General features: G+C 36.6%; 1 protein-coding gene and 1 long non-coding RNA gene across 2 annotated transcripts in view; one reads left to right on the forward strand and one right to left on the reverse strand.

The window, feature by feature from the left end:
• The window catches only part of LOC127987694 (uncharacterized), a 2462016-nt gene that overhangs the window by 987096 nt on the left and 1450716 nt on the right, over nt 1–24204 (forward strand). The window lies entirely within an intron of this gene.
• LOC127987779 (uncharacterized) overlaps nt 11785–24204 on the reverse strand; it is a 188456-nt gene continuing 176036 nt past the window's right edge. The window contains exon 3 of the long non-coding RNA XR_008161379.1: nt 11785–11876. This is a non-coding gene — a long non-coding RNA (uncharacterized LOC127987779). The remainder of the gene's footprint in view (nt 11877–24204) is intronic.

Raw genomic sequence — 24204 nt, forward strand, 5'->3', positions numbered from 1 at the left:
TAGGTACGATATGTGAACTCGTATTTTTTTTTTTTGAAATGTGTTATTTTTAAAAGAATAGTAAAAAAAAAAAAAAAAAAAACTTGACAAAATATATATTTTGCTTTTGAGCAACATACAGAATATTAGAAACAGAATTAGTTTATTTTTTTTCTTTGATTTGTTTCCTAAAAAGAAAAAAATAAAGACTGACATCTTTATTTAACCTAAATCTGTTATTAGAGTTATTTAATTTGTTATATAATTAATATACATATAATTTATATGATTTCAGATCATTTAGTTATATAATAATAATCATGCACATAATTTGATTTAATAATAACCCAATGTGAAGCAAAAACAGAATGTTCTGACAAGCTTTGTGAAATTATATATATATATGTTTATATTACTCTTTATATTTTTATGTCAATATGGTAGAATATTATCTTATTTAAATCAAGTTACTTCAAAAGTAATCTAAAGTAGTCTGATTAGATTACCTAAAATGTGTAATGTAATGGATTATGTTACTAACTATAATTTTTGTCATGTAATTTGGAATCAGTACCGGATTACAGTTTACATAGCTAGGCTATTTTAGTTCCCTCACTCCACAACAGATAATTTTAATTAACAGTATTTAGAAAAGAACAAGAATTAAGAATATAAGAAGTTATAGCAATACAGACGACAAGCCAAAAAAAATTAATTTAAAACAAAACGAAACTGAAACCAACACTGGTACAGTGATAACACTTAATGGCACAGATTTTACTATATATTTAAACTGCACAGTGTTTATGTATTTTATTATGGTAATGAAGAGACTGCATTGTCAAAGTAACTGTGGGATTATATTATATATATTATATATATTGTGTAGGATTATATACACATTATGAACAGAGCAATGTAGGGATTATATACACATTATGAACAGCAGCAACGTGAGAGCTGTGGTAATAAATACAGTTGGATTGAGTGTGCAAACGTATTGTTAAACAATGTATTCTATGCAAAATAACAGTAATGCAATGATATTTTTTATAGAAATAGTTTACTGTGCTCTGTACAGAAGTACTGTGAGGAGTGCAGTAAAAGAGCAGGTGCAGGTTAGATTGGTGTTGTGGAGTTCAGAAGTGTCACAGTCTCGGGGAAGAAGCTCTTCTGAGTCTACTAGTGCGAGAGCGTAGGCTCCTGTAACTCCTGCCGGATGGAAGGAGGATGAAGAGTTCATAGTGAAGATGAGAGGCATCCTTGATCATGTTCCTTGCCCTGCCCAGACAGCGCTTCTGATAAATGTTCTCGATGGAAGTTAACTGGGTGTCAGTGATCCATTGAGCAGTTTAAGGCTCCGTAAGAAGTAAAGGTGCTGCTGTGTCTTTTTGACCAGGGTGGAGGTGTTTTAGTTTTCTCCACCCGCTGGAGTGCTTTGTGGTCAGATTTGTTTTTCTATTTAGTTTTTAACTTATTGTCTTACCTGTGGTCCTGGTTTTATATACCTCACTGTAAACTGTACACATTTACCTCAGTGTGATGCACAAATAATGAGATACAGAATTGATCAATTTTGCCATTTATTGTTGTAACAGGTGGTATGCAATATGCATAACAATGATAATGCTGTTCATGCATAGGCAACATTTAATGTAAGGCTGTGAAAACCATTACTAGCATCCAAAATAAAAGTAGTTTATTTAAGGTACATTTCTGTATATGTATATAAATGCACATACATACACGTGTATATCACCCTCTTCACATGAACCCTGAGCTGATCTATCTGCCGTGTTTCCTCCACATCTTCTGCATCCAGCTGCGTCCTCTGGTGAATGCAGGTATTTTCACTTCTGCACACACGAGTCCAACACTGTCTCTGTCACATCCACCATCTGCCAACACCAAGTCTCCAGGTAATAGTTTATTAAGAAGGCCATTATTCTCAGCCACATGTTTGTCACTGACATGACCTCCCCACATGAAAGAGAGAGATCCTCGTGGTGTGATGCCAATGAGATACTTTAGGATGTGCTGGTGTTTGTAGTGGGGAAATGTCTGTGCTCTAGCTTTGAGATTTAATGCTCTTTCAATGCGAATTTAAAAGCTGTCCACAATAACTGCTACTCGATTGACAAAAGCCTCTACAAACTGATGTAGCAATGAAGCCCAGTGTAGTTTCAACACACAGACGAGAACACACACACGTTCACACAATAACAATATATAGTGAATTTCAAGTTGTGTCTTCCTCCACATCCGCTCGGCTTTTCTGCGTTGTCTTTTCATCGTCTGAACTGCTGTTGACCTTCTCCAAACTGATTTCTGTCTGTTTGTTTTCTTACTGACTATTATTGGAGCAATATCATCAATAACTTTTGAGTTGAAGGAATCAAGGAGAATATCAACAGAGTCTGCAGAAATGCTTGGTGTTAAAGATATCGCCTCCATAAATAGTTCACTTGTGTTCTCGTTAATGCATCTCCTTCTGACAGAGACAGATCTAGATTCAGTGGTAGCAGAGATCAATATATCAAAGAAAATACAGAAGTGATCAGATAGTGCTATGTCTTTAATAACAGCTGATGAAATGTTTAGACCCGTACTGATGATTAAGTCTGGAGTGTGTCCATCTTTGTGTGTGTGTCCATCACACGCTGAATCAGGTCGTATAACACTGATAAATGCATGTAATTCACTAAATCTATCATGATCAAAGAACCTTTTGTGTTGGGATATATTTATATCTAATGTGGTTTGATCTGTTGTCTTGACAAACAGCTTCGACATCAGCATGTATATTATTAGATGAATGTGGTCCGTGTATCTTTTAGTAGTTTAAAGTCTTACTTTTTTTCTTCTGCTTATATGAACTAAACATTTTTACTTCCACTCCACACAAAATGCCATATGAAAATATGAGAGAGCACACAGTTACAACAAGTGATCTGTTCTGGATCCATAAAGCAGTTGGAGAATCTGTGAAATCAGTCTGAGAGGAGAAACTATTTGATCAGACACGAAGAACAAACCGACTGAAGACAGTTACAGGAGAAACCAGGGTCAAACACTCTCAGGATCTCAGGATCAAACACTGCTTTAACACATTTTTAACATCTATATTTGGCTCAGCTTATTTCTGTTGAACATGACAGCATTGATCTCCAGGAAGCTCAGAAGAGCTGATGATCTTGTGCATCAATGCTGAATAAATCGAGGGTTATTTAGCTGACAGGAGAGTTTGACTTCACTTTACTACAGAGCAGCCTCACATCAGCTCATCTGTCTCATCTCTCATTACTGATCCAGTTTGTCTCTTCATATCTGTGGACTCAAACCGCTCAAGATGTTTGACACAGTTTGCTTCTGGTTGTGTTTGTGGCATATGCTTGGTGAGTTTGAGATGAGTATTTTACAACAAATATGTGTGTGTTTGTTTTTCTAAATATCCTTTCTATAAAAACAGTGAAGCTCAAACAGCAGCAGCTTTAGTTTCAGTCGTGACGTGATTCTCATCTGAAGAGTTTTCTGTGTATGAATTCAGCTCAAATCAACTTCAGTTCCTGTGTCGGCAAATGGGTTTTATTCAAAATCAACACAAATGTTTTTTTCTTGTTGTTGTTTGGATATTATTGGTCCAAGATTTACATTTCACACAGTTTACTTCAGTAAACCTTCACCTTAGTCTGTGACAAACTCTGTTTGTGTTTGTTCTTCAGGTGTGTTTCTGATTCAGATGAAGTGAAGTCAGTGTCTGTGATGGAGGGAGATTCAGTCTCTCTACAGACTAACACTGAACTACAGACAAATGATGAGGTATTCTGGACATGTGGACACTCAGAGACTCTTATAGCTGAAATTGATAAAGACACCGGAAGATTCTCCACATGTGATGTTCTTGATGAGAGATTCAGAGACAGACTGAAGCTGGATCATCAGACTGGATCTGATCATCACAAACACCAGAAACACAGACTCAGAAGTGTATGACGTAACCATCAGAAGTAGGAAAGAGACCATGTACAGATTCAGTGTCTCTGTTACTGTCTCTGGTGAGTCAGATTTACAGTGTTGTTTTTGCTGTTGGTCTTCATAATAATAATAATCTAATTAAGATTCAAGCAGAGGTTTTGATGTTTGTTTAAAAGTAATAGTTTGGTTTGCTGTCACCATAATGGTGGTAAGTGTTGGCTTTAGTTGTGCAATTTAACTCTTGACTTGTTAGTGTTGTTCTTCAGCTGCTGTAATCTTTATTATGGCAAAAAAAGCAAGATAACGTGATTAGATGATGCTGGTTGCTTGCTAATGATTAAGACATCATCACATACGTGTTCTGGTTCCCTGGTTTCATCCAATCTAATGTATGGTGTTAGTTGCATGTTATTTATAGAAGTGACTCATTGGGTCAACAGTCTGAGACCCAGCTGAATGTAGAGCAGATATTTTCAAGGACTTAAAAAATAAAAGTACTTTTCTTTGTCAAACGAACATCAAGATTCAGTGTATGAATATCTACAATGGTGACATGCTTCATGCTGCAATGTATTCTGGGTCTAACCCTTCTGTGGTTCATGAACAATGTAATTGTAAAAGAACAGACAAAAGTCCATATGATAAAAATCTGCAAGGTCGTATGCATTGCAACACATTTGCTATAGACACTAATACTAAATCAATATCATAAATAAAACTCCAGATTAAATCAGTTGATCAGATCGTTTTATGATGCAATTTTTAACATCAGCAAATAACCATCACTTGATTACATTTTTTTCTCACTGTTTTTGCCATAACAAATATAGTTACATCAGTCAAACAATGAAAAGACTCAAACTGTCTAACTACTGATCAATAGGCTACTGTAGAATTAACAATAAACTATATAAAATAGATTAACTTAACAATAATAATAATAAAGACAAATGTGTGTTTTACATGAATTTTGAAATGTTTGTAGACCGGTTATTTATTATGTGGTTTTACTGTTTAGATGGTGTTACTGTCTGCAAACAATGACAAATATTTTTATCCGAAGTCTGTGTTCACGCCACCTTATACAATTACTGAAGTTCATTAGCACTTCATATTTTTATGAAAACATGTTTTAAGTTGTGATTTACCACCACTGGCACGTCATCGGACCTTTTGTCCCCCCAGGCGTCCCTTATTTTTCTGTATTGAAGGTGGCAACCCTAGATCTCAGTGACCTTTGAACTGAGTTTGGTCGTACAATGTTATCATATAGGTTTGGGCGAGCCAATTAAGTGCCTTAAAAACAAACATTAAACTTTAAAAGGTAAAAAACTGTATTATCTAGAGATGTTTAAGATATATATATTGTGCTAAATTTCCTACAGCTTCTACCTTGTTTTATTTATTCTCAGGGAGGTAAAGTAAGTCAGATCTGCTCTGTCTCATAAGCGTCTGAGTTCATCTTCACAAAACAGGTCACAGAAGACTTCTCCGTGGTCTGTTCTTAGCTGTAAATCAATGCCAGGGAGGCAGACGTGTGTTATATACTACTACAAGTCCGTTTATTTATTACAATTAGTAAGTAAGCAGAACAAATATTCTACAATTACTGTGAAAGTATTAAATAAAGTATAAATGTGAGTAAGTTGTTTGCTCAAGGCAATATCAGCGATGGTTCTGGAGCCGGAGAGCTCTTCAGGTCTGGAAGCAGTATCTGATTTCATCATAACTTCAGGTGGATCCCAATCAGGGTTCAAAATTAACACATGCCAAATGCGGGTTCAAATTCATTTTGGTGGGTGTTAATAAAAATACTCCCATTGGCTGCACGCAGTTTGCAATGAAACCAGTGTGAGAAACCATGGAAACGAACGGAGCGTCCATCAATGACTTGAAGCTTTGGAACTGTTCTGTTTTTGCGCTCACAAAACACTCAGGGGTCACAGGTCACAGAAAAGTACAAGTCAAGCTATGTGTCATACATCATACAGTTTAGGATTTGATTTCAGGTTGTGTTGGTGCGCTTTCACCTCACTATAAATAAAAATAAATAAAAAGATGCCCATCCATCTATCTCTGCACAACTGTAGACCTGGGCCTAAGCTGAGAGCAGAGCTGAACACAGACACCAATGAGGGAGTCCTCCAGAAGCCTACTGATGCTGACCAGCATGACAAGGCAAAGAATGAGCTCATCTAGTTCAGCACTGCTAGATTTAGTGATGTGAACAGTGGTGTCCTGCAGGAGATGCGGCTGACCAGTTTCCAGTGCTGGCCAGAGACAGACACCAGTTCAGGTTAGCAATTCACATGTAAAGACCAACTCTTCATCAGCCACTTCTGACCTCTTTTACTGTCTGCTGGAGTGAATGTGGAGTTGATCCCTGATCAATGGACAGTTCTCAAGACTGAACTTCACACAGCAGGAGGAACTTGATGTTTGAGAGAAAAAAAACATATGTAGAATTTTTAAACAAGTGCTTGAAAAGTTCCTAAGCTCTATAGAAATGTTGAATATTGTGAGATAGTTTTTCATGCCAACAATGTTAATAAAATGATCAAATGCATTCAGTGGCACTCATAATTTCTCTTGTTTTCACGGACAAATAAAAATGGCTAGTGGAAATTCTGATTGGCTGGTAACTTTAGAAAACAATTTTAATTTCGAACCCTGGTTAGCAGTATAAGTGAAGGGAGGTTTTTGTCCCAGTAAAGTTGCATTCATTTAATACTATTTTTAAGTATGATAATTTAAACACACTATATTATTGCACACTGTTTTATAATGTACTACAGAACTGAAATATAAATATCTACCACATGAGGGATAGCGGGCTGTAGTTTGGACACCCCTGGTTTAAAGCCTATTGTGACATTTGCAGCTATCACAACAGTATTTATTTATTAATCTGTGATGAACTGTGTTTCATATAAAACACAAAACCAGAACACTTTATTAAGTCAAACTCAATTCATTGCTTCCTTCAATTTTTAAATGCTTATTTTTTTTTAAATATTTGGGGTCTTTTAATTGTACGTTATATATATATATATATATATATATATATATATATATATATGTGTGTGTGTGTGTGTGTGTGTGTGTGTGTGTGTGTGTGTGTGTGTGTGTGTGTGTGTGTGTGTGTGTGTGTGTGTGTGTGTGTGTGTGTGCCTATATATTAATAGGAGAAAAGATAAATAATAATCTATTTATTTATTTTTTATTTCAGCCCATAAGTACAAGCATCAAATCATCATGAAGAAGATAAATCTGCAGAGACAGAGAGAACATGAGAGATCCAGAACCCTGCAGAACCAAACACACTGAAGAACAAAACAGCTTGTGTTTATTATTTTATTGAATCTGTATCTATCTGTATTTTTAGGTTCTACTGTTAGTGTTATCTGTATGCACTGTGAGCCTGAACGTAATGCAATTTCAATTCTCTGTATTTATGTACTGTACATGTGAAGAATTGACAATAAAGCAGACTTCATTATAGTCTGATAAACCATGTTATTTGCTTCTAACCAATTTATTTCTGAATTTGTACATTCCTATTGTTTATCATTGTCTTTTCTTTTTTCTTTTTCATACGGAACACTACTTTTTTAGTCTTTAATATGGGATGATTCTCTTTTCAACCCTCAGCTGGACAAAGTAATGATGGAATCAAAGATTAGTTGGACATTGAACCTATACACAATAAAGAAGCAGAAACTGTAGAACAAGTATTAATACTGTACCCTGATATGAATTGAAATAATTTAAAGTAAGAAATAAATACAAATCTCTGCATGTGTGACATTTGAAGTTAATATGATAGATAACAGTCCAGGAAGAGTGAAAATAATAATGTAGTGTTTATATGTATTCGGTGTAATATCCTCTCTCCAGTACAGCAGGTGGCAGTAACTGTTCAGCTCTCTCGAGAGTCTCCAGTAAAACCCACGAAGAAGAAGAAGACGAAAGTAACTGCAGAAAACACACAGATAGCAAGAGAAAGCGTTGCTCTTTGGATTTGATCCATGCCATGACCTAGAAAACATTTTTCATTTACAAGCTTAGCATAAAAATACTTATAAATCTCTTCTTAGTGCACAAGACTGCAAGTATGTTTTCAAAAAGGGGTTTTATTGAAAACTAATGTGTTTCTGAAGGTTTTTCAGTATTTCCGCTTCTGGTTTATGTTGTTGTTTTCGTGACGCGAAATCGAAAGTGTTTTTAAACCAGCAATTTCTCACGAAGACCATCTGATTATTCTACATGGCAGTGCATTAGTTTGTAACTCACTTTATTTTATATAGTCTTTTTGTTGCTGTTGCTGCTAACTGAACATATTTCTTGATCTCATTAACCTCTTCTTCTCCGGTTCACACTGAATAGCAGATTGTTGTCTCAAGCCAGTGCTGATCAATGACAGTTTAGCTGCAGTCTGTCAGAGAAGAGAGGAAAGATGAGTCTCTCACAGAAACAGAGGTAAGACTGAGTCTGTTTTCAGACAATCATTTTAAACACTGATGCACTTTCAGAGGATTGCTGAAAAAAAAAAAAAAAAACAACACCTTTGTTTTATGTTTAGAAATTATTTGCACAACTTCAGAGCTTCGTTACTTCCTAATAAAAAAATAACATAGACATATTTAAAAAGTAACCAAATAGATGATAAATATCTGAGAATTGAAAATCAAAATCATAATAATTTACAGTCAATTTACAGTCACTCTTCAGCACTGGATATGGACTTAAGTAAATTATTCCACATCAGTGATTTGGGTTTTTAGGTCATAAATTTACTGTCGGACATTAAAATTGACTTCACACTTAATTTAAAGGGTCATAAGATGTTTTTGAATGTTTTCATTTTCCTTTAGTGTGTAATGTATCTGTTTGTGTAAGATCTTCAAAGTTACAAAGGTCACAGTCTCCTGCAAAGTGATTTATCCAGAAATGAGACACTGATCCAGAAATGATTAAAATGTCTTTACTGAAGTCCAGATATTAATTTCACAAATTTGTGCATCATAATGTGAAATATTAGCGTAATGCTGTTCAAAGGTTTACACAAAGAGAAAACGAGGCTTCAGTGAGTTGTAGTGTTGTCGTCATGTTGTGGAGACGCTGTGTGTTTGGATGAGAAAGCAAACCCTAAATACACTGTACATAAAATACAATAAACCAAAAGGTTTTTATTATCTTTGACATTATAATGTTGTGTTGGCTTATTTCTCCACTAAGATGCTTGTGATAGAAATGAATGAAATAAAACAATAAACCACTGATTTCCTCTTTATTGAACTCAGTCTGGAGCTACTTTCCAGTAACACAATCACACAAGCAGACACAAGGAGGTATAAATTAACCATGGAAAATAGATCATGCAGCCGAACATGAATATGTCTTTCCATCTATCCATAGTCATAGATGGACAAATGCATGTCTATACTGTGCTTCATTACCATCCTCAACAGTGAAGCTCTTTAAATGAGACTGAAGGAGCTCCTGTAGTAAAGTGTTTTGTTCTTTGTGTCATTAGTGTAAGATCAGACTCACATGTGTCCAGCTCTGTGTCTGTGAAGAGTGACCGGTCAAAGGGTAAACCACCATACTTCAGTGAAGAAACAACATCACGAACCAAACGGTATTTGATGTGTTTCTTATTTTTCTTTAAAGATAGACTGTGTCAGAAAGTGTGTCAGTGAATAATTATCATAAAACGTTCAGTCCATACATTTTTCACAGTATTGTTTTTCTATTTGCTATAAATGTTTACAAGATATTTTGGTCATATTTATTTTTCTAAAAATGCAGTATTTTGATTTATTTTATTTACTCTCAGGCTTCAGTATGAAACATTAGATCCAGATTTACAGTCTCACAGGAAACACAGTAATTTTACAGACAGTCTCCTGCAGATCTTCCAGGTAATAAAACATGTTTTCAAGAATATTTAATAATAATAATCAATAAGAGTGTAACAGAAGTTTTATTTAATTTTTTTTCTTTTTAAGAACCCATAAAATAAGAATGAAAGCCTATTTTTATTCATATTGACAACAAATTACTGTTTGTCTCAACTTGATTTTTGATGAATATGTTTAATTACTGAATAAATACTTTTGACCGAATATAGATTATTATTTTTTTCTCTCATTCATTCTTGTCTGTCTTTGTAGGATCTTGAGAGCAAAATAATGAAATTTCTAAAGAAAGAACTGGAAAAGTTTAAGAAAATATTACAAAAAGAAGACAAGCAATACTTTGTGAAGGACTTTATTGAGAACAAATGCAGTATGAAAGAAGCAGCTCTTGATCTCACGCTCTACTTCCTGAGAGAGATGAAGCAAGATGAAGCTGCTGATGCTCTAGAAAGTAAGAGACTCGTGATCATCTGTTAGATTGTCACTTATAAATGTAGAAGAGAAAATAAGACTAAACAATATCTGTATTTTTGTTTCTGTTTAGATGAGCTGATCTTCATTCATCAGCTAAAGTGTAGCCTAAAGAAGAAGTATCAATGTGTGTTTGAAGGAATTGCAAAGCAAGGAGACTCTACACTTCTGAAGAACATCTACACAGATCTCTATATCACTCAGGGTTGTAGTGAACAGGTCAATACTGAACATGAGGTGAGACAGATTGAAGTTACTTCCAGACGTCATGAATCACAGGAGATACAGGTTGAGTGCAAACATTTGTTTGAAGCACCTGAACAAGACAAGCAGATCAGAACTGTACTGACAAAAGGAGTTGCTGGCATCGGAAAATCAGTCTCTGTGCAGAAGTTTGTTCTGGATTGGGCCGAAGGAAAAGAAAATCAAGATATCAGCTTCATATTTCCTCTTCCATTCAGAGAGATGAACTTAATGGAGAAAGAAAAACTAAGTTTGATGGACCTTATAACTCAGTTTTTCCCAGAGACAAAAGGACTGAACCTTACAAGAAGAAATCAATTCAAAGTCTTGTTCATTCTTGATGGATTGGATGAATGTCGTCTTCCTCTAAACTTTAAGGATAATGAGACATGGTCTGATGTTTCATCACCAGTCTCTCTGGATGTTCTCCTGACGAACCTCATCAAGGGAAATCTGCTTCCTTCTGCTCTCATCTGGATCACCAGCAGACCAGCAGCTGCCAGTAAGATTCCTCCTGACTGTATCGACCGGCTGACAGAGATACGAGGATTCAATGATGCACAAAAGGAGGAGTACTTCAGAAAAAGATTCACGGATGAGAATCAGGCCAAAGAAATCATTGATCGTGTTAAACAATCAAAGAGTCTCTTTATCATGTGCCACATCCCAGTCTTCTGCTGGATTTCAGCCACTGTTCTCCAGAACATTTTAGAGGAGAAAAGAAATAATGTTGTGAAAAACAATCAGGCTGATGATGTCTCCAAAACACTGCAGGAGTCAAATACTGAAGACACTCCTTAGACTCTGACACAAATGTACACACACTTCCTCAGATTTCAGATCCAGCAGAGCAGACGAAAGTATGATGGAGAACATACACCAGATGTTTCCTGGGATAAAGATGCCATCTTTTCACTGGGGAAACTGGCATTTGTTCAGCTGGAAAGAAACAATGTGATCTTCTATGACACAGATCTGGAAGCCTGTGGTATTGACGTCTATAAGGCATCAGTGTACTCAGGCATGTGTACCCAGATCTTTAAGGAGGAAACAGGGATCACTCTTGGTACCATGTACTGCTTCGTTCACTTGAGCATTCAAGAGTTTATTGCAGCCCTTTATGCATATCAGTTTCTAGACATCAAAAATAAATATGTGTTTGATCAAGGCTCTACAGAACAGAAAAACAAAAAAATCCTTCAGATCCTTCTTGAACAATCCAAAAAAAACATGATTGATTTGCTCAAGACTGCAGTGGACAAGGCACTAGAGAGTGATAATGGACACCTGGATCTTTTTCTTCGATTCCTCCTTGGTTTGTCACTCCAGTCCAATCAGAAACTCTTACAGGGTCTGTTGACACAGAAAAATAGAAATGAGCAGAGCAAAGAGGAAATAGTTCAGTACATCAAGCAGAAATTAGAGTCTAATCTGTCTCCAGAGAGATCCATCAATCTGTTCTACTGTCTGAATGAACTGAACGACCAAACTCTGGTGGAAGACATTCAGACCCACCTTAGCAAAGGAAGTCTCTCATCTGCTGATCTTTCACCTGCCCAGTGGTCTGCTTTGGTCTTTGTGTTGTTGACATCAGAGGAGGAGCTGGAGAAGTTTGAGCTTCAGAAATTCAAGAAATCAGACGAGTGTCTCATTAGATTATCAGCAGTCATCAAAACCTGCAAAAGAGCTCTGTAAGTTATTTAATATATCTTGTCATGTTTTGTTCTCATCTTAACATTACATGAATCTACATTGATACATAGCAGGCTTGGACACCACAATTTATAGTGATAATTAACCATACACCAGTTATAAGTAGGGATAGGCCTCACGATACGATATTATCACGATACTTGTGTCAATATATTGAGATATTCTGAGATTCTGAGGTCTCTTCCGGGTCTATTGTGAGCGCGACTGTTGTGACTGTTGACGTACAGTGTGAAGTAGTAATTTTTATTTTATAATTTTCATTTTTGCCTGAAATAACCCTTTCATATTAATTTCAACATTTACTAATTCATTATTAAAATCAACAGTTGTGCTAGTTAACCATAAACATAAACTAATAATGAACAACTGTATTCTCATTAACTAATTTTAAGAAAGACTAATAAATACTGTAATGTATTGTTCATTGTTTGTTTGTGTTAAACATTAATGGAACCTTATTGTAAACTGATAACTTAATATTAATAATCAATAAATACTTTTTTATCCACTTCAATGTAACGGAATCAGTTATAAGTTGTTGGATTTATTTATTAATTTTTTTTTGGACTATCTAAATGATTATAGTCCTACAAAGTTCTTATTATCAGTTCACGGCATATAGATATAACATGTTACATTACATTTACATTTATTCATTTAGCAGACGCTTTTATCCAAAGTGACTTACAGATGAAGACAGTGGAAGCAATCAAAAATAACAAAAAGAGCAATGATATATAAGAGCTATAACAAGTCTCAGTTAGCTTAACACAGTACGCCTAGCATGGGATATTAAATAATATAATAAATAAACAGAAAACAGATAGAATAAAAAATAATAAAGAATAGAGCAAGCTAGTTAGAGGTCTTTATACATACACACATACATATACAATTGCATAATAAATGAAAAGAAAATAGAATACAAAAAGATTAGAAAGGTAGTTAGATGTTTTTAAAGAATAGAATTAGAATAGTGAGTGTTAAAGTTAGAGGGTCAAATAAAGATGGAAGAGATGTGTTTTAAGCCGATTCTTGAAGATGACTAAGGACTCAGCTGCTCGGATTGAGTTGGGGAGTTCATTCCTCCAGAAGGGAACATGTTACAGCACAGTATCGCTACTGCAAACAGGAGCAAGATTTTTTTGCCATTTTTCCTATTGCCAAGACCTATTTCTCTCAAATATTGTTCACAAATCTGTCTTAATCTGTGTTAGTGAGCACTTCTTTTTCTATTTGCTGAGATAATCCATCCACCTAACAGGTGTGGCATATCAAGATGCTGATTTGACAGCATGATCAGCCTTTAGGCCCTTTCCCACTGTGATTCTGGCAAATACACGGGAAATGTGTCCCGGCAATTGTTGCACTTGTTGTTAGATTTTGCACTTTCACACTACCAGTGATTACCCGGAATATGTGCGTGCATTCACACACAACCCCTAAAGGTCCCGTAAAGACATGTGACATCAGGGTGTGACGTGTAATGTATGAGTCGAAAACGCTAGGCACGTTAACGTTCACTTAAAATGGCGATCTCAGCTTCAGCGCCGAAAGTGAGGAACTAACTGATCTCTGCTTCATTACAATTTGCAAATATTTTAGTAGCGAACATTGATCTGCCTTCAAAACACCTGGTAAAAGAGTCACGTGATATCGTGCGTCATCACTACGACACACCCTTTATAGCATTAGTTCTGACTTTTGTTCACACAGAGCTCGTTCCGGGACTGAACCCGGCAATGTCCCTAGGTCCCTAACCCTGGATCAATCCCGGGACGTGTTTGCGTTCACACAGAAGGCGACCGGGAAATTTACTGGGTCCAATGTTTAGTGTGAAAGGGGCTTTAGGCTAGCCACAATAAAAGGCCACTCTAAAATGTGCAGTTTACTGTATTGATGGTTCGAGGGGGGTGTCCGAAAACCAGTCAGTATCTGGTGTGACCACCATTTGCCTCATGCAGTGCTACACATCTCCATCTGATAACTTTCCGCGTTCCCGTCATCTTTATTTCAGAAGGTGACCCAGCTGACTTTACCAGAAAAAAAAAAAAAACTCAACACCAGCATCTAGTTGATTTTTCAAGAAATTGATTTTATAATTCTACCAAGTAGTATACTAAAAGATCCGTATTGCTGCGGAAAACATTGCTATAGTATACCGTATGGTTATAACCCCTAGTTATAAGTGTATATATCTCTTTTAGGGTAAAGTCAAAACAATTTCTTGAACTTTTTTTTTCCTTTAAAAACTGCAGTCCTTTGGAATTAATGTGCAATGCTGGTTTATTAGATTTACATGGGTTTTATGTAAAAATATCTCTTTTCAGCAAAACAAGCTGTTTAGTTAGCTACAGTAGAAGCACATGATGTTATTATAAAACGCACTGTTTCTTAGTTGTTTCTACTCCAATATTCAGTTCAACTTCTGCTATAAAGGAGATATACACTTGCATAACCTTAATGCATAAATTATTAACCTCCAGATTCTCCACCTCAAGACACTCATCCAGATAATAGAGCAGCACTTTTAAATATATAACTCATTGCCATTAATGATATAAGCCTATTATTCATTTACATATTTTATTAAGTTTTATTTGAATCAATTTGAATCAATACAATTCTAATATATATGCAGTGTATTGGTATAAATTATTTTTTTGTATTTAACAAATGTATTACATGTATCTAACTCTGTGATTTGATTTATTTCTCTTGTAGGCTAAATGATTGTGGCTTAACAGACAAAAGCTGTCCAGCTCTGGCTTCAGTTCTTGGATCAGATTCCAATCTGAAAGAGCTGAACATGAACAATAATAATCTGCAGGATTCAGGAGTGAAGCTACTCTGCACTGGCCTGGAGAATATAAACTGCAAATTAGAGATACTGAGGTAAGTTTTGTGACAATCATTAGTGTTTTGTTCATTTAAATTTGGACAATTTGCAGGCTTTAATTTCAGCATAAACTCCACATTTCAGGCCCCTCATTTACCAACAGTGCATATGCACAGATGTGTGTGTAACGAGTGCGGAAGAACAGTCTCATGCAAAGTTAGGGATCTTCCGTCTTGTACTTTAACATAGGAATGTGTGTAAATATAAGCACAACTCTGAACATGCTTAAGCAGAGAATCTAGTGCTAGAATGGCAATACTACAAAAAGAAAGTGCTACTGTGTGTTTCCTGTGTCCTTTAATTGCAAATACTACATTTATAAATGAATATTTCAAGTTATATGAGATATTTAGTCTTGTTTATCCCCCCAGGAAACAAGACTAAATATATTTTTGCTTATATATAGTAAACGCATCTTGATGATTTAAAGTAAAAACAAGACAAAAATAATAAGGTATGCCTTTTTTTGCGTGCAGCTGGGAAGTCATTTGAAATGTAGCTTTAGTGTCATGACTGATCTTGCTTTGCTGGAGGATTCTGCAAACCATGCTCTGTGCAGAAAACATGTTTAAAAAGAACGCACTGATCTGTTTAGTGAGTGCACAGAATGTCTTCTCAGTCGGGACTGCTTTCTTTTTCCATTATTTAGGGTGAGGACATTACACATTCACATGATATATAAAGGGAGGTGTTGTCACCATAAATGGTTTATTGGAGCCGTTTCTGAATGCAAATGACAGTGTTTAAATGTGTTTTTTTTTAAGTCTAGATCTAGGCACGATGCTCTACTGCAGGAAAAACACTGTACACTCAACACATTGACATATATTATTTCAATGTTACAAGGACATTTTTAAATTCTTGCTACTGGGTGTTTTTTGTGCGTCTTGTATAAGAGATTGCTGACTGAATGAGTTGCCATCATCATCATCATCATCATCACCAGTATTTGGTAAATGTCAGTTAAAACATACTGGTAAATATTAAGATTATAACTGAAGTGTTTTCTCTTCATGTAGTCTGAAGAACAACTGTATCACTGAAGGAGGTTGTCATGTTCTGGCTGCAGCTCTAAATTCAAACGCTTCAATTCTGACAGAGCTGGATCTGAGCAGGAATCAAATAGGAGACTCTGGAGTGACAGAAATCTCCAGCCTGCTGAGAAATTCACAGACACTACAGATACTCAGGTCTGAATTTGGTTAATCTAAACATGAATCAGTGTTAAGCTCCAGCTGGTCTGTAAACTGGTGCTGTGTCAAAAGGAATGAAATTGGTGTGTTGGTGTAGATATTTTTATAAAATATTGACAATCGGATGGATTTTTGGAGGTGATGGGAAATGTTAATATTCTAATGGTGTAATGCATGTTTTTATGTATTCGTCCGTTCATTCATTCATTCATCAGTTCATTCATTCATTCATTTGGTCTTTCTGAAGAGTTTCAGACTGCAGTATCACAGAAGAAGGTTATAATACAGTTGCAATCAACATAATTCAACCCCCTTAACCTGCTAGACATTTTGAAAGTGAAAGTGAAGTGACATTCAGCCAAGTATGGTGACCCATACTCAGAATTTGTGCTCTGCATTTAACCCATCCGAAATGCACACACACAGAGCAGTGAACACACACACACACTGTGAGCACAGTGTGAGTCCCATTCCGCAGTCCGGAGCAGTGGGCAGCCATTTATGCTGCGGCGCCCGGGGAGCAGTTGGGGGTTCAATGCCTTGCTCAAGGGCAACTAAGTCGTGGTATTGAAGGTAGAGAGAGAACTGTACATGCACTCCCCCCACCCACAATTCCGTCCGGCCCGAGACTAGAACCCACAACCCTTCGATTGGGAGTCCAACCCTCTAACCATTAGGCCACGACTTCTTCTGCTTTCTGCTGCGGAGAATATAATTTTATGAAAACAGATAACAAAGGCATTAGTAAAGTGTTAAAGTTTTTTAATACACTTTTGTGTGATGGAACATTGAATCATGATGAAATTCAAATTGGATCTAAACATTCATGTTCAGAATTATTAACCACCCCCCCCCCAAAAAAAGTCCAATTTTATTAATAAAAATCACCAATAAACGCTGCCTGTAAGTGTTTAGAAGCTTCGGTCATCTCTCTACTACAGTCTTGAACCATTCCTCATCTGAAAAAGCTTCTTGATCACTGATAATCTTTGGTTTTCACATTGCCACTGCTTTCTTTAAATTCATCCAGATATTTTCTATGAGAGTTAAATCTGGAGACTGAACAAGCCACTCAAGAACATTCTATGACTTATCCCTGAACCAAGCAAAAGTAGATTTGGATGTGTACTTTGGGATGACTTTCCTGCAGGAAAGTCCATTGATCATGAGCTTCAGTCTTTGCACCAAAGGCATTACAATTCTTGTCAAAATGACCTGATACTTCAAAGAATACATGATGTCCTTCATACAGTCATGATTTCCACTTCCTGCTGCAGTAAAACACCCCATAACAGCACTGATCCACCTCAAGTTTGACGATGGAGATGGTGTTCTTCTGCTTATGAGCTTGGCCATATCACTCCATAAAACATTCCTCCAGAGCTCCACAGGTCTACACAAATGAATTTTACCAAGTTCAAGTCTGCCTTTTGTTCTTCTTGATCAAGAGTGGTATTCTCCAAGATGTCTCAACATGAAGGCCATACTTGTCTAGTGTTCTTACACACTGCACTGAAATGGTTTTCCTTCTTTCATCGGGTCATTTTCCAAGTCTTTGGCTGTACATTGCAGGTTTTTCTTCAACACACTAAAAAGGTTTTCTGGTACAACACACTTTTAGATAAGGAATAAGGCTGAGGGTTTTTAATGTCTTGGAAATCTTCTTACAGCCTTTACAGACTTTCTAAAGTAATACAATTATTTATTCTCTATAACTTTTGTGAGATCTCTGTTGACTTATTCCATTTTTGCTACTCAACTTCAGCACATGCATGGGTTAACTCTGTGTATGTGTAACAGCTCAAGCTAATTCTGTTTTTATTAGAGTTTCTAAAGACATAATTGTGTTTTTAAACTATTTTATTCTCCACCATGCAAATAAGACATAAGAGATACTCCACTCCAAAATGAAAATTTACCCCCATGTCGTTCCAAACCCGTTAAAGCTTTATTCGTCGTTGGAACACAATTTAAGATATTTTGGATGAAAACCTGGAGGCTTTAGACTGCCAAGTAAAACAGCAATGTTGAATAAGGGTTGAATAATTGTGACATATCTCTGTTATTAAAATCTTATAACTCAAAAATAATACATTATATAAGATTATATATTGACATTATGACTTTTAATGTATTACTTTTGAAACCAGTGAACTGTTATAGATGTGATTTAGATTTTATCCTGGGTCTTCAGAAAAGCTTGTATTTGTAAAGTACTGCAGTTTCTGAGGGGTTGAGTAATTTTGATTGCAACTGTAGGTTATAATTGTGAAAATTAAAAATGCAAAAATTAAAAATTGCATTTGTTGTAGTTTACGTTCACCAATTTATAACTTTACCCAGCTTTACTGTGAAAAGAGTCCATTCAGGTCAAAAATCCTGTAATGCATCTTTTTATTTTCTTCATTCTAGAACATGTACTTGTGTTACAATCTGTGTTATAATGAAGAATTACATCTTTTCTAATAGACTTTCAGACTGCAGTATCACTGAAGAAGGTTATAAAGCTCTGTCTTCAGCTCTGAGATCAAACCCTTCACACCTGATAGAGCTGGATCTCACAGGAAATGATCCTGGAGAATCAGGAGTGAAGCAGCTCTGTGATTTACTACAGGATCCAAACTGTCAACTCAAGACACTGAGGTGAGACCTAATTAAATAATATAAAATCAATTATACAAATATTTAAAATGTATTATATATATTAGGTGTGTAACGGTACGTGTATTCATACCGGACCGTTTCGGTACAGGGCTTTCGGTACGGTGCACGTGTGTAACGAATGACGCAATGCAATATTTTGTGCGTGGAATATAAGTACATTTTCGTGTTTCCAAATGAACATAATAAGTGGCGGAAGTCTCCGCGTTCAGCGCAAATCCTGCCCTGCAGCTGATTCTATAAGGCCGGTGACACACTGGATGCGTGGAGCAATTGTGTCTCAGTTGCGTGGCATGTCCGTTTTTAATTCGGCTCCCATGTTAACAGGTTAGAGCTTGCAGACTGCCTGCATGAGACGCGTGGAAAAAACGTGCATGCTAGAAATAGAACCGACGCCTATTTTTGGAAGCGTTTCCAGACAAAATAGAATAGGAAAATATGTTTGTTATTTTGTACACAAATACATATTAATTCATGACACTTTGATGTTTGAAAGTCTATAGGTTGACATAAATTCAGATATAAATGTAATTTAAAAAACAAATGAATAATTATCGATTTTCAAATATTGCACCTGTCAAACATAGTCTATTTTGCCATCAATACTGTTGACGGTGTCCTTTATCAGTAGGCTTTATATTTATGCTCAACATGAAGTATAGATATTGTTGTCGGGAAGACAAGAGCCTGGTCTGTCGGCGGTCTCCCTCTGTGTCACCTACAGCAGCAGCAGCGCGCCATCGTCGCATCAGGCACGATTCTGGTGAAGCAGGCCTACAAGCTGGGATTGGTAATGCTGCACTGTAATCATAGTTATTTATTATATTTTTCATTATATTTTATTATGTTATTGGTTTGAGGCCGAGTATTTTATTAAGTGGAGAGCTTAATAACTGCAGTATTTTATTTCTTATTCTTTAAAAAAAAAAGTATTTAAAAAAGTGTATAGTAATAAACAACCTGCAGTTTAATGTTTGCATTTTTTTCCCTTACTGTACCGAAAATGAACCGAACCGTGACTTTAAAGGGAGGGTGAAATGCTCGTTTTCACTCAATATCCTGTTTATCTCGAGAACCGATAGAGTAGTACTGCATCCTTCATAACTCCAAAAAGTCTTTAGTTTTATTATATTCATAAGAGAAAGATAATCTGTACCGTTTTTTTCCTGGAAAAACACGACCGGCTGGAGGCGTGACGTGTGGGCGGAGCTAAAGAATCACGAGCGCGAGCAAGCTTTTGCGTTGAGAGCATCTGGAAACTGTGACATTACCGTGAGGAAAAAAACATCATCCAAAACAAACCATGGCTAACAGTCAGATTCAGCCGTATATTAATGATCCAGAATCAGATCCAGAGGCTGAAATTTAACATCGCATGTTGTTTACTTGATGTTCTTACGCGCCGATAGCTAAGTTAACAACACAGAGATATTTGAAGCAGTTTTACTCACCGCCTGCGGTTCCAACACACGATCATGACCCTTTTTCGTTGGGACTGCATTATCCTTAAGAAATAAACGATGTGCAAATCCGGCGTCAAACTGGGCCTTGTTTGTAAAACAAGCATCTTCAAAATGCAGGGAACAAACAAAAACACTTGCACAACTCCGTTGATGCTCTGTAAAAGTAAACTCCATCAACTGGTCCCTTAATGCTGTTTTTTCTTTGGTAATCTGTGCAGGGTTGTCTTGCCCTGGCAACCAAAAACACACTTCTTTTGTGACATTTCGCGACGCTCTCGATCTGATCAGTGAAGTCTGTTGTGCTCTCAGTGCTCTGCTATACAGGAGCGCGCGCTCTTCCGGCAGAAGTGCCTCAGGACCCATATAAGGAAATTCCGCTCCATATAACGTCACACAGACCCATACTCGAAAAAAACTTTCCGAAACTTGTGACAAACCGGAAGGAGTATTTTGGGAACAGAAATACTCCTTCAAACGTACAACTTAATTTTTGAAACTTTGTCCATGTTTAGCATGGGAATCCAACTCTTTAACAGTGTAAAAAACTCAGGGCCCTATCTTGCACCCAGCGCAATTGACTTTGTACACCGACGCATGTGTCATTCCTATTTTGCACCCGCGCAAAGCGCGCTTTTCCCTCCACAGAAGCACGTCGCTAAACTAGTGAATGAACTTGCGCTCCCTGGGCGGTTCAGCGCAAAAAAGGAGGCGTGTTCCGGCGCAAACAATCCCTGTTGCTATTTTGCTGTTCCATTAATCAATTGCGCCACTGACCAGAAAAAACCTAGTCTAAAGTCAGTGGCGCGTTGCGCGTTGTTCATTATGCTATTTTAAGGGCGCAAGCTTGACCATAATGTATAGCGTGCACAACGCGCATACACTTTGCTCATGTAATCTACACAGATGCTACAGTTATTTTTGCAAATCATAAATTGTTACTATAAAAAAATATTAACACATGAGATGACGGAAATCATTGTGAAATCTTGCTTACAAATTATACAGGCTAATTGTAGTAATTAAGGATCAGACCTGTTTGCCCGATAGTGGCAAGACATATATGTATATAAGGACATCTGACAAATTGGTTTGTCCGTCAAGAACCAGGAAAAAAAAAATCGATGAAACAATTGTGGCTATTTCCTCCCACGCCTGTTTAACCGACGCTATTTTGGGTGGGTTTCTCCCATCCCCATACAACACCACTTCTCTGTCTTTCACTGCTCTTACAAGAACATCAGTCTCCTCGGCTGTGAACCGCTCCTGGCGTGCGCCTGGTAAATACGCCATAATAATAGCAATCCATAATGGAACTTGCGCACCTGCTTTTAAAGGGAATGTTGGATGACGCTCCGATTGGTTTATTTCACGTTACGCCCAAACCACACCTATGAATAATGAAGCTACTTCAGACCAACCCATTTTAGATTTGCGCCGGGCGCAAGAGCCATTTATCCCGCCGGGAAAATAGCAACAGCGCCGAGACCCGCCCACAAAGTTACTTGCGCTTCGCGCTTTGACACTTGCGTTTCAGATCGTTAAAATAGGGCCCTCAGTATGCATGAAATAGCATTTCACCCCCCCTTTAAAACCGAGGTACGTACCGAACCGTGATTTTTGCATACTGTTACACCCCTAATAAATATATATATATATATATATATATATATATATATACACACACACACACTATATTATATTATATTATATTATATTATATTATATTATATTATATTATATTAAAGTGTATTATAGACACAAGCGCTGCGTCCGAGGTTGCATACTGCAAGGAGTCAGCAGTGTTTTGATTTGAGGGCGCGGGCAAATGTAAAGAGAACGTCGTGGCGTGTGTCCATTGCAAGATAGAGCTGGCATACCACAACTAGGGCCCTATGATTTCCGCGATGCAGATAATGCATAGGGAATTGAGGAATCCAGTCATAAAAACGGACAGTTAAACGCGGAATGGCACGGAATTTGCCAAATTTTGAATGAATTAATTAAGAATAGGTCATTGCACTTACATCAAATCACAATATGGAATAATATCTTTAAATATTAAGTCGGAACAGACTATTTAAATATGAATCCTGCATGTTCTGCGTGTCTCTGTTAATGAATGGAGCAGAAGCGTGACTTCCTTTATTTACACACACTGAAGCGCGCATGACACTCACGGTAATTTCAGCATCTGCTGTATCACAGGTCTTGAACACATGAGGAACATCTCCAGAACTGCTCTGACAGTCACTTCATGAGCATTTGACCGTCTGATTTGAGTAAAACTAGCGTCACATCACATACACAGAACTGTAAAGGTACGTCAACCCGTCAAAATAAAAGTCCGGCTAAAGACTATTGTTCAGCAGAATGTACATAGCCTACCACAAAAAATATATATATATTATTTATTTAAAGGTTTAATCACACAACATTTCTTCTATGTTTTATTTTTAATAGTAAATCCCCTGTTTACCAAAAAGTTACGTTAATTTTCAATAATTAAAAGATAAATTAAATTAATGTTTTATGTGTTTAATGTTTAATGTGCATCTCAGAAAATGCTTTATTTAAAACCCCAACTGAATGGCACTTAAATGAACTTAATTCATCTGTCAACTTTCTTGTCATTGTTCACAGTACAAGTACAGACAGAGAAACAATAGGTAATAATTAAATGTTTATTCATGATGTATGCATTGCATTCTATGCATTTAAAAAAAAAAAAAAGTTGTACATTTTAAGAGGCCTGTGATGGTCACGGAGGGACCGCACGTTCAACATGGACGTTAATACGCACAAACACACACCGAGACTGTTTGGTGATACAAGAGTTTATTGTAATTATTGATCAGAGAGTGAATAAAATACCTGCAACCCTCAGGCCATACTCTCCACTGCAGAAACAGCACCATTACCACATGTGGAGGGACAAACTCACAGAAAACACTTTACACATGTTCCCTTAAATATACAGAGTCTGAAACAAACATATTGGCATGATGTTCTACTAAATCTACTTTGATGTTATTAATCCGTTCACATTAAACAGGAAATAACAGCAATAACTCGGCCACGTTGCCCCTGAAACCCCCACGCTCAGTTAATACATGGTAGATCCCCACCCTAAGCGGAACCAATAATTCCTGCCATTGTTTCTTACCAAGACTCTAAAAATCACGGGACAAACGCTACACGGGAACAATACACATAGTTTACAGGTATTTAATTCACTCTCTGATCAATAATTACAATAAACTCTTGTATCACCAAACATTCTCGGTGTGTTTTTGTGCGTATTAACGTCCATGTTGAATGTGTGGTCCCTCCGTGACCGTCACAACACCCAGGAGTCTTATTTTATCTTGCATAATTAATATTGCACTTTAATTAAGCAAAAACACATTTTATCCGATTACTCGATTAATCGATGGAATTTTTGGTAGAATACTCGATTACTAAAATATTTGATAACTACAGCCCTAATTCTACTACAGCAGATCTATTACAGACCACAAACATGTGATGGAGACGATCACTGATGATTCAGCACACACACACACACACACACACGTCTGAACCTGCAGTTCCTCTCATAATGAGCAGAATTATCAGTTAAATAAAACTATCCAGAGATGATCTGATCATGTTCTCTGTTAGTGGATCAGAAATCCAGTGTTTGGTGA

This window comes from Carassius gibelio, chromosome B22 (genome assembly GCF_023724105.1).
Source record: "Carassius gibelio isolate Cgi1373 ecotype wild population from Czech Republic chromosome B22, carGib1.2-hapl.c, whole genome shotgun sequence".
NCBI lineage: Eukaryota > Metazoa > Chordata > Actinopteri > Cypriniformes > Cyprinidae > Carassius > Carassius gibelio.